The sequence below is a fragment of the Pinus tabuliformis genome, chromosome 4_1 (genome assembly GCF_031772625.1).
Source record: "Pinus tabuliformis cultivar Carrire ecotype Pingquan chromosome 4_1, CPIR1, whole genome shotgun sequence".
NCBI lineage: Eukaryota > Viridiplantae > Streptophyta > Pinopsida > Pinales > Pinaceae > Pinus > Pinus tabuliformis.
The window spans coordinates 51,873,154-51,885,867 of NC_142303.1; positions in this window are offsets into that span (position 1 = coordinate 51,873,154).

Here is a 12,714-nt window from a genome sequence, read left to right on the forward strand (position 1 = left end):
AATAACAATATCATTATGACTTCTAAAAGCCTTTTGTTGGTTATCTTTATCCATAAGCTAATATGGTGTATCTTTACAATGGCTGTCTGAACATATTTTCTTTTGGACACATCATGAAATGATTCATTATTTTTAACCCATGCTAGCTTATGTTTATACTTCCAAGTGGATAAAACTCATTGATATAATGTTAAGGGGATAAGAGTATAACACTTCCATTGGCACCTTCTTACTTCTTACACCATCCCTGACTCTTAAGGAGCAAATGAGTCTCTCTTTTCTACAAGAAAGATTCCAGAAGCAAAATAAAATAGTAAAATGCTTAAAACATTGTCCAAAGAGGATAGGGGGTCTCATCACGAGCCAGCCTACCATGATCATAAGGATGTAACAGGTGACATTCCAATTTGGCTACCAAACCAAGACAATGACCTTCTTGATAATTAATTTGTCAGAAGAATAGGGGGTCTCATCACGAGCCATTCTGATCATTTTATTTACACCCCGGTGAGTGGCACTATGGTTATTTGGTCACCATGCCAGCGTAGTGGTCTCTTTGTGACAAAAGAAAGAAAAATTAACTATAGGAAGGACTCTGGCTCATTTGGGAGGGTTAAAAAGCAACCCTGTCGAGGCTATGAATGCTTGCTGGCAGTAGTGGCTCTGCTTGTGGTATTGAAGTATTATCTTATATTGCCATATGACATCTACCTCTTATCACCTATGACTTTATTTCTAATGAAAATCTCCATTTGGTAGCACTTTTACAAGCCAAATAAGCATGGTGACTTTAATCTATATTTATCATATTCCATACGTCCAAGCATTAAATGACAGTCATTAAACATAAACCGTCGATTATGCTGATGTGATCAATTCTGCTTAAAGTAAAAATCTTTAACATAATGACTTAATCTTTTTGTTTTTATTTGATTTGGCCAATTCACGTCTGATGGCAGATATCTCTTAAATGCTTTACTGATTTGTGTGTTTTGTTCTTTAGATTGGTTGCCAGCATTTATTTTGCATTGGCTTATTATCTTGTTTTCCGCGTGTTGAAAGGACGTGGATGCCCTTTTCTTGTCAGAGAGGGTGTTATCACAAAATCCACCCCTGATAGGCTGATGATCAGGAAGACTTTGAGTAACTATTTCAAACCAAACTTTTGGCTGAGGCTTAGCCTCCTCAACCTGAGAGGGCTCTCTCACTGGATTAAAGATTTTACTTTGAAGATTAGATGGCTAACTCTATGGAAAATTTGAACAACGATTTATAAATGGTTGAAATACCAATTAACAAACTTCCATTGGGCTATGGAGTCAAAGTGTGTTTCAGTACAACAGCAAGATCAATTTCACGTGGAAGTCAGGGCATAGAGGGTTTAACATAAAAGCAAAACAGAGATATAATATAGAGAACACAGCCTACAAACACATGAAGGAAGTTAGAGCATCATCAAATGAATTCTAAGTAACATGTGTCTATAACACTGCAAGTAAGTATATGAAGGAAGCCATGAGGAAAATCAAACATTGAAACCCTTTCTGAATCCTGAGTAGTGAAAGCAGCTCTTTGTATTAACATGAAAACATACAGTCATATACAATAGCACAATGTGCTTGTTTCTTTGAAAATTGCCAACCTTTTGTACATCAGATCTTCTCCTATATATAGAGCTCTTTACATAACTTAGATTCCTCCTCAAGCATGAGGGGAATTCGAATTCATCCTACTATGACACCTATTGATACTTAAAACTAACTATTAAATGCAAATGACACCTAACTAGCAGTCCTAGAGACCTAATACAACTAGGAGTGTAACTCCTTATCATGATTACAACAACCTTATCTAAGAATTTAAAGCATTCTTGACAACTTGCAACCTCAAGAATTCGAATTTGATGAAGCCTCCCACGTGGTCATCTGACTGTTAAAGACAAACGCTAGAATTTAGGGAACATGTTTCCCTGTTTTTAGGTTTAGGATCCCTGAAAATGGCACGTGGGACAGAGCCTTTATCTCCTCATCCATGACACATTTTTTGAAACTGAAGGAGGTTTTTGTATTCCATGCTGTCTAGAACAAAAACCTCTCTTGGTTTTTTAAAACACTTCTCCAGCTGTCCAGAATCTGTCCTTGAAACACACGTGTCAAACAGGAAAAATCCGTTCTCTGAATTTTGGGTTTCAAAGAAATCTTATTATCGCCCAACTGAAAACACTTATGAAGAAATTGAGATACGTTATTGTAGTTGGAGAGTTGATGAAGAGAAAACTCCTTCAGAATTCCAAAATGCCTTTTCATGTGACCATAAACTAATCTTGAAAAAGACTGCTAAAACCAGAAGACCAAGCTTGACTTTCAGCAGTTTCGTAGCGCAAGTTTAACCATAAATTCCTCCCACCTCAGAAAGAATTTGAAGAAACTGAAAGATTTTTTTTAGCTTGGTATGTTAGGAAGAAACACCTCTTTCATTTTTCAAAATTTAGTTCTAAGCTGCTCAGGACCCCTTCTGGAAGTTGACTAGTAAACGCAGAAAGCGGAGTTTTTTATGCTGAAACAGGCTTTTTCAGGGATTTCGTAGCGCGCTACGAAAACTCCTAGTTCAATGATTTCGTAGCTAGTTTCAAAATTTATCCAAAATGATGTTAGATATGACTTCTAAACACCTAGTAAGGCTTCTAGAACATGGAATGAGGCTGTCAAACATTATTTGGAAAAGAGATATGACCTTAAAAGACTTCTAACCTTATGACCTAACCCTTAAAGCGTGAAATGACCTAGAGACCCTTTAACACCATGACTAGAAGAAGGGTTTGTAAATGAGAATGACACTAATTGTGATGATATGACTCAAAACTTATAAGACTAGGACTAGAAACAAGGCAACTTTCCAAAGCTTAGAGACAAAGATTTTAGGGTGATAACAGAGGGGATGGCCTGCGTATGAATGGCACGTATTCCAGTTATGGATAACTGTGTAACAATCATTCGGATTACCTCCAGAGTATGAATTGCATGAAAATCAGGAATGTGTAATAATTAGCATAAAATTCTTATTGGTCGAAGAATGGAAACCATTATGGCGGGCATGCGAACATACAAGTATGGCTGACAGGATGAATGACTTAACTAAAAACGATAATAATTATCCAAGTAGCATCATTTCCTTGATAGTTGCTATGATATACATTGTTTTTGTGTTGCATTATAGGGGTAAAACACAGTTGTATACAGAAGAACCAGACTCAAGTGCAGAAGTTATGGGTGGAAGAGAAATTCGGAGTGAGCCTCCAGTACTGATGGTGTCGGATCAAGCCCGCAAACTCCTTGAGCGCGCTAGCTAGTTGCAGTATTTAAACAGATTACAGGGATTCCATGAAGAGCTAACGTTGGAATTTTTGCAAAATCTGTAGAATGGTAGTACAGTGGTCAAAGGCATAAGCATGGTGGTTTCTGAAGAAGTCCTAGCCGAAGTCACCCAACTTTCGGTAGAAGGGGCGAAATGGTAGACAAACGCTTCCTTTTATACAGCACAATTTAAGCATTCCAGGACCTAGGTGAGCGGTTGGTATGAACGGGGAAAGTAATTAATCCTTCAGCGTTGAAACAACCGTGGCAAGAGTTGGCGGTCATCGTCCAAATATATATCACTTGCGACAATCGGCATGACGTGGTAAATCCCCGACAACTGAAACTCCTAGCCATTTTAAAGCAAATAATTTCAATTAATTTACCATTTTATCTAAATTCCCTATTACGCGATGTTGCCCGATGGGTAAGGATAGCCAAGGACCCACAATGATAGTGTAGTCAGCCATCATGGGTTAATTAAGTTAATCATCACAAATAGATTGGCACAGCAACAATTAACATGGGATAGTATCATATATCCTACCTTGGCTCCACCCCCGGAAAATGAGGAAACAAAGCAGCAATGGCTAAGAACCCCAGGCCCAAAGAAATACTAAAGCGAAAGAGCCCCTCTGCACCCCTAGAATCAGCTAAGCATAGACGCTCGGTGAGAGTAAAAGCCCAGCGGCGCATTCCAATCCAAGCAAAGGAAATTGGACCATCCCGCACACCTCCTCTTAGTCCTCAAGACCCTCCTTTGCAAGACTATGAGGAGTAAGTGGCAAGGGTTTTGGGAAGCATGGGAGTGTTTACCGAAGGTAGGTAATAGCCAGGGAACACTGAAACATAGAACTGTACCCCTGACTGGCCGGTCCCTGCTGACAAGTCTGGTCATGAACAAACCCATCCATGCACTGATGCCATGGAGGAACAGAGGGAGTTAATTCCTACTATGGAAACACCCCTCGAATCCGAGGAACATGAAGAAAGGGCCAGCAGAAAGGAAACTCAAGTCATAGGCACCGGTCCAGTGGACCCCCCAGTAGAAGGAAACCATGAAGGTGAAAACTTGAGAGATGCCAATCAACCAAGTGATATTCCCTTTTCAAAGTCCCCTGTGGACGAGGCCTACCAAGGAGAAGACCATGAGAATGATGATTATTCAGGAGATACCATTGCATTGGGATCTCCTGAAAATGAAAAGAATAATAATTATGAGTTGGAAGGAGAAATTCCACCAGAAAACACAATTCCAATTGGGAACATTCCTGATGATGACATAGTGCAGCCTGTACAGGTAGTAGAGGGTAATGCAGCTCTAGACGGAAGCCCTAGAGTAGAAGAGCCCTACAGAGCTAAGCTTAAAAAGGTGCTTAGAAAATACAGAAAACAGAAGCAAGTCATCAGGCAACTGAAATATTGGTTAAAAGAAGCAACCAGAACGAGGAAATTGAAAGCAGAAATGGAAAATGTAGGAACACAAACAGAACAATGTTCTGCGAAGGATGTTGAGACTCAGACAGAGTTTCTTGAGGTTTGCCCAAAAGAAACCCAGACTGAGCCAACTATGAGAGAAGATACTGCCATACAAACTGAGGAGCCCTGTATCTTTTCACAGGGAACTCAAACGACCTACCCCACTGCGGACATTACTATCCAAACTAATATTGAAGAAAATGTTCAAGTTGATTGTGTAATTATGGAAGCAGTTGAAGCTGCTATGCAGACTAACCCTGTGAAGACTCAAGATGCAGGGGTCCAAACAGATGAAACACCCCTTTACACCCCCTTGGTTAGAGAGGCTATTATTAGAAAATTACAGAATGAGCTTCTGATAATTCACCAAGAACTAGCTCAGCACAAGGAAAAGGTGGTCCCTCTACATGAACACCAAGGGCTAAAGAAGAAATTCGAAGCACTTACCAGGATGGAAGACGAGACTTTTTCTCAATATAAGGCTGAGCAAAAGAAGGTTGAAAAATTAGAGGGTCAATTGCAGAAAGCTAGAGAGAAAATGGAGACTGTTTGTTCTCTCTATTCAGACACTCTATCTTGTCGAGCTCCTGCCACCAATTATGCTTTATTTCTTATGGAAAGATACCTCCTGTTAAAAGTTAAGGCCGTTAAGGCTGGTAAACTGGCATAAATCAAAACCACTCCTAATTTTATTAAATGTTTCAGAGAACACGATGAGAATGTTCAGCACCTCCTTTGTGAGCTTTATATGCATAATTTTGTTTTAGAGGATGGCAGGTACAGCCACCCTGCCCCTTTTATAGGAGACATTCAATTTCAAGCGTTCCTCTCATTTGATGCTAATCAGCTGAAATGGGACAAGGCTTACAACACTTTCAAAAGGCGCGAGTATGGCATTGACCTATGGGTCAGAGGAGAGCCTACAGAGCCATTACTCCTATCCGTCTCGCATAAGAATTTTATGAAAAAAGATGGTTTCATAGGCAAATTGGGGCCAATCCATATTGATATCATTCAGGACGAAAAGGAATACTTCCACGACATTAAAGAAGAAGCATTGGTTGCATCAAGGCAAAGATGGGAAGTTTCCAGTAACAATGTGAGAGGCCAAGAGCCGTTTTGATACCGTAACTTCCAAGCTACTTCTTCCCGTTTTTATAAATATAGCAATATGATTTTAACAATGGGGCCAGATTGGATAGGATGCTGCTACAAAACCCCAATCATATGGTACCCTCCTGATCAATACCGTAGTGATTATAACTTAAAATATCATGAGGTAACCCAGGCTTTTGCTGTCCTTAAGCAAAAGAATGGTTTTAGGAATTACATGGAGGAAGTATATCCTGCTTATTCCCTCACTCAGTTGCATCTGAACTATACACTTGCACGAGGACATGCAACAAGGTAAGCTGGGGAGTATGTTGGGACAGGAAAAAGGTATGATTTCTCTTCATCAAATGCTTCATTTATCATTCATCCTTATAATATTATCTCTGTTTATAGATTAAAATGAGGAAAATATCAACTAAAGTTGGAAGAAACCATTTGGTGATAGAATAGGCAAATTTAGTACGAAAAGGTGATTCTTTGCTATCATTGTATGGAGATATGCGATTGGGCAAAAGTTGTTCAGTAGGCAGAATAGCATGAGGCCATAAAAGGGAAAGCCACGGCGTCTGGGGCAGAAAAGGAAGTGGAAGATCAGTTCGAACACTCTTGTTTTATCATATGATCAGATTTTATATTGCGAAATCCTCAGGATCCCCTGATCCTGAGGATTCGCTTTTATCCAAGTTTCTCTTTTATGTTATATATAGGGCCAAAAGGCAACTAGATACAGGTTCAGACTTTTAATTTGTAATTATTCTTTTTTGAAGCATAAACATTGTTAATTCAGTGACTCTGTCAGCTGTTACTTGAAGTTAATGAAAGAAGGTTGCATTTGATACATCTCCGTATTCTAAGTTTTTATTAAGCAGAGGCTTCTGGCGACTCTGGGCCCAGTCACAAGAAGTTCCACTACTCCTTTGTGTTATAGTTTTATACTCAGTCTTTTCAATTGATTTAATGTTCAGTTATTTCATTTATCATGAAGATTTGTGATATCGATTTATACTACTGTTCAATTAGATTCATATTGAAGTTGTGAGATATACTTAAGTAGCGCTTTGATTGGAATGAGTGAATGCATGTTTAATTGTTGTTCATTTGAATAGATGTTATCATAGATCTTGAAAGGCAAGGCTGATTAACTTCTACAGTTTGCAACTTAGAATTTTTATCATTTAGGAATCCTTTATCGTTGTTGTTGTTCACTTACCGATTGTTGTTCAATTACCGATTGTTGCTTGCTATTCACTTACGATTGTTGTTCAATTGAGTAATGTAGATTGATTTGGGTTGTTATAGATTCATAGTGTTATTTGATAAGTCATAGTTTCTTTACTTGATTTAATGTGATTAGTCTCAAGCTTATTTGAATGATTCTAAGTGTAATTCTTATTTGCATTCAGTTTCAATTAGGTTCGGAACAAGTTGCATAGAATTACATGGTGTGTTGTGAGAATTTCTTTCATAGATAGTTCTTTTCATAATTGTGTGAATTGAATTGAAGAATTAGCCTTTATTGATTGCAACGATTTATCATTAGATAACCTCTAGCTTCACTGCACATATTGTGTTGGCACTCTTGAAATAGAAATACTTACCTCAGGTTGACAACTAATGTAGGGATTAAGATTGCCTGTAAAAAGACATCTTAGTGAGCCAACACAATGGAAGTCTTGCTATAATCCTACCACATCATCAAGGGTTCCCACTTGGAAACTTACGTGGTTGCTCTTCCACCATGGCCAACTCCCCATGGATGGATGCACCCCTTCGTATGGTTGGAGGTTGGCCTAATGCACGATTCCACAAAACTAAAATCTAACCAGGGCCCCGAACCTAACTTGGTTAAATGATCGGGCGCCTGACTCGGAGTTCGTACTCGACCTCACTTTTGGGACCGACTATGCATCAGGCCTTGGCCAACTCAACTCCAAACTAGTGGGCTCCACCCGACTATACTGCAGGGACTGACTTACCTTAATCCCTATCTACCATCCTATGATTTTTCTGAGGTCCCAACTCCTGATCACCAACCTGTTCCGAGCCTAACCCATAGTTAATCTGTCAGTTTTAGGCCTTTGGGATAACTGTATTGTCTACTTTTCCCTCTTTCAGCCAACTTTTAGACACCCAACCTGGCAAGTCCCACCACGAGTTTTGTCCTACTAACAATGTTTTCATACTTAGAAACAACAAGCCTTGGCCATCGAATCCATAATAAACATGCCCAAATGGAACATGCCAATCTGCACGGATATAATTTGAGGCTTATAACAATTATGAACCTCAAGCCATCACTTGCCCAATATGGCACACATAGATCATGTAGCTAAGCGCACCTCTCAAAATTACAAGGAACTTATCCAACTCCCATCCGTAACAAAAATATGCAATTCCTTTAATCTAGTAGTTCACATATATAGGTAAATATTGGAAAACACAACTATACATGTTGACAACCATAATTCAACAAGCCAAAGTTTTATTCATCAAGGACAACGCAATAACACAGAGCATAGGTGGAATTGACATCATTACATGCAAGCAATCCATACTCATCGAACTTGATCAAATAAACAAAGGGATTCATTTTAACAACAAGGATTCTACCTATCCTTCATGCTCAACTAAATAGATTAATTTTAGGCCCACAATGAGACTAAATTCATATAGTTGTTATATTTAAGCAAACAAACCAACTTTGGGCATAACAATAAGCACATGAGTAAACCATTTCTCAGCATTAGCAAAACCATTATCAATTAGATTATTAAACGAGTATCAACATGTACTAGTATTAATGGAGTATTAAACAAGTTATCCAACAGTATTTACTCAAGGGATTCAAGCCCAAAATGCAAAATCAAGAATGAAATATTAAATCAACTCATTCCTCACACAAAATGTAGAAACCCAACATTCCTACCATTATAGGAAATAAACTTTCCAAACATATAAAATAGCATTTACATAACGCAAAAAGCATTTGTTTAGAAATCTATGACACACGGGGCATAAGACCCACTTGCGATGGCACATAGACAGTTCAGTAATCAGTCAGATATGAACTTCATAAATGCATATTTACATGAGAACTTATATGGTAATGTAAAAAATTAGAAATTGAGATTGGGACTCTAACTCTCCACCCAACCTTAGACAAGTTGCAGCCAAGATTAATTGCAGTTATCACCCCTAAGTCGAATTCTAGAGCTTGAGGAAAAGTGTTTTCAGAGGAGTTTGAACCAATGTTAACAATTGAAACAAGGTGTCCCAAGGTCACATTGCCTCCACCCACCAGTTACTCAACAATTGAAAACACATTATGAATCAATGATGCTTCTCCTTTTTCTTTCTCTGCTCTACTTGAGCGCATACCTTCCTCACGCCCCTCTAATTTACCTCTAGTGTCCATCCTGAATAGTCCTCTTTTCACCTATCCTCTTGGCCTCCACTACCTTCCCCTTGTAACTACCAACCACCCTTGTCTTTTCTTGGGTTTTCAAAAACCCTCCTCGTGGTCATCACAACCCATATCAATCGTTTTTCCTCATCCCAGCTCCATGGTAGTCAACTCTCTAGGACAACGCAACCCATGTTGAATTTAATATTTTTTCATGTTCTTTGTTTATGGTGGGAGCTAAAGGACACCTAGGTCGATCCTCATTTCTTTAGTTAAATTCATTGTGCATTCAACCCATTAAACTTCTCAACCAACCTAGATTGTTATTTAAAACAACAATTCCCTGAAGCAATGGAATTTGTGTCCCTCTCTCAGCCATTTAATTAATTACAATTTATTTGCAAAGGGCGAATATTAACCAGGGGATGTCATATTTATTTTTGCATAGACACACTGGGGTTTTATGTCTATTTTGGAACACCACGCACTTAGGTGTTGTTATCGGGAAATCTAATGTCTATGCAGAGCTACTAGTCCCACTAAGGCTGGTAGCTACCTTAGAAACAAACAAACTAAAACCACTTTCGTTTTCCTTTATGAGAAGTATATAAGAGGGGAATAAAAGGAGACCAACCTCTATCTTGCGCTTGGTTCCTTGCTTGATTCCTCTCCCTTCTCATAGATCTTTGCCACTCGCTTCCTCGTCTACCCAGCTTCGAAGAGCACCTGTAGAATCAAAGCAGCATAACACTATCCAAGAACAGAGATCTACTATCATAAACAATATAGGACCAGATATATATTGACCACACAAATGCATATATCATCAATCATACAAGAATGTGGAGGAAAACTTGAATAGCTTTATTAATAATCAAGAATAGCAAAGAGGATTACAACCAATTGTTCTGACCCAACGTCATCCTCTCAGCAAGAAAGCCCTTCTTCACCTCATGAAAAGCTTAGATCACCCAACACTATGATGTTACATCAAGAAACCAGCAGCACTTCCTTATAAGATACAAAATTCCAGCCTCTGGATCTCTGGGATGAGGGATCCATATATAGATGTTTGTAAGGGGGGTGAGTCAGCTTTTGAGATTTGATTAGTGTCCTCTCTCTGATAGTTCTTGATTCCACTTGGAGATTGATGATCTCTTACTCATCCCTGGGTGAATGCGGAGAGGCAAGTGTCACAGGAGAAGTTTCTGGGAGATTCCATGATCCTCCACCTTGCAGATTGACCCTGCCATTTGTCCACTCTCGCCCATCGCACCCCATATAAGGGCTTTTCAGTATGCATCGTACCTCCCGTGTGCATTTAGGTGGGATGCAGCGCACTTTGACCATGGAGCAGGTGAGATGGTCTAGTTTTGACCAGTTCTGAGTATTTTTTCATGGAGAACTTCTAGGAGATGATGTAATCAGCTGACCTTGTTCTTTTAGGGGTTGGAACAACACTTTTAGGGACTTAAGAGCCCTTGGTTTATGGACATTTATGATTGGGGTTGCAGTGCCCAAAAATGTCTATAACAGTTGCCCCATAAAGCATGAGGTCGTTAATCTTTTGATGTCGGGTGAAATGCTTTATCATGAGGATCCGAAGTTTTTTCAAGCTGGAAGGCGACCTGTAATAAGATACAATACAACACATTATCTTCATAATATTTTCATGATCTAGTTGAGGTGGGCATTCCCATGCTCAGCTTTATAAATTCATTTTCATGTACATAAGACAGACAATCGTCTGTGTTCAGACTGATGATTCTGGTAGAGCCATCATCCCTTGGGTTGGATGATTATCTATGCAGTAATGATGTACATTTGATGTCTTTATTTTCCTGAATATATATCCCAGCCCGGATGGATGAAACTAGATCCGGGGTCTTCAATCTCATTCGATCTTCACTCAAAGTACAAGTCGATCCATGTGAGAGATGTTCTGGAGTCGAACATGGAAAGATATCGCCTGATTACCAGCCAATGATGTAAGTTGTTAACAGGCGCGAGAGGAATCACCGATAACGATGATGACCCTCAAGGTACTACAGTACAATTCACGTGGTGTGAATAAGGGACTTGGCGTCGAACACCACGCAAAATCTTTCGGTCAAAGGCCATTGATGTAAACCTATCGCCGGAAGTGAGAAACTTGCCATTGAGGCATGCAAGCTTCAAAGTACTGAAAGGGTTGTTCCTAGATCGACTTCCTGGATAATGAGTTGATGTCGACAAGAAGCGATCCATCATAGGAGGGCCTTAGTGAATCCCACATCAATGACACGAAATGGAGCAAATGATTTTAATGGAGGTGAAAACGATCTGATGACATAAGGTTCAGGGTGGCGGTCATGAAAGAATGGGGCGTAAATGTATCGCAGTGGATGAGACACAGGTGAATTCTCTAAGCGACTTCTCTTGAACATATCGACGACACTGACATGATGATTGGTAGCATTAACCCCAAATATGGATGGTGTGATGGACCAATGGTGATATGACCAGTGAACGGAACAACCCAACCCGACTCGAATGCGGAGTGAAAGTGTCATGTTCAAGAGCGACTTGCTACCAATAAAGTTTCTTCAAGTTTTCTTCCCAATTTTTCCCCAGTCATTGTTGACCAGTACCTCTTTATTTTTTACAAGCTTGATGAGGATAACATATGCTTGTTCTATAATTTTCCCTTCGGGCAAACCCATCGCTATGTTTTAACGAGCCTAGCGATAGTGAAACTCGTTCTTGTCTATATGGACAAGTTTGTCGCTATTCGGTTTTAACGAGTTTAACGACAAAGATAACTCGGTCCTTTTCAATTTTAGAGAGTCTGAAAGGGATGTAAAGAAAACTCCAACAATCCTTTTTTGTCATATAATCCCTTGAGTCCGAAAAAGTATAAAATAATACAAAAGGGATGGATTTTCGGTAATTTTAACGAGCCGAACAAAACAAGCTCTCGATCTTTTTGTGTAATAATCCCTCAGGTCCAAAAAGATTAAAATCTAAAGGAAGGATAACACTTCCAGTCACTTTAATGAGCTGGAGAGGCCAATTTCTCGGCAATCTTTTCATATTTTACAACTCAGATGGAAAGAGCTTAAAGGAGACTCGTTTTTTGAGGAACGAGTGATAAATTCGGGTAGCAGCTAATTCCAGGTAAGGTTTGGAATCTTCCAATCACGGCACTGTCACAAGGATGGCTAACAGGATCACTCTTCGTAGCTGTTCCTCAAAAGGGTAAACAATCAAATGGAGGTGAATGATCGGCTAATACAGAGTGGAGGTGATGATGAGAACACGACCAAGGCTTCAAAGGTTGATGATAATGCATTCACAATGGTTATTTACCGGAAATTGGTTCATTTT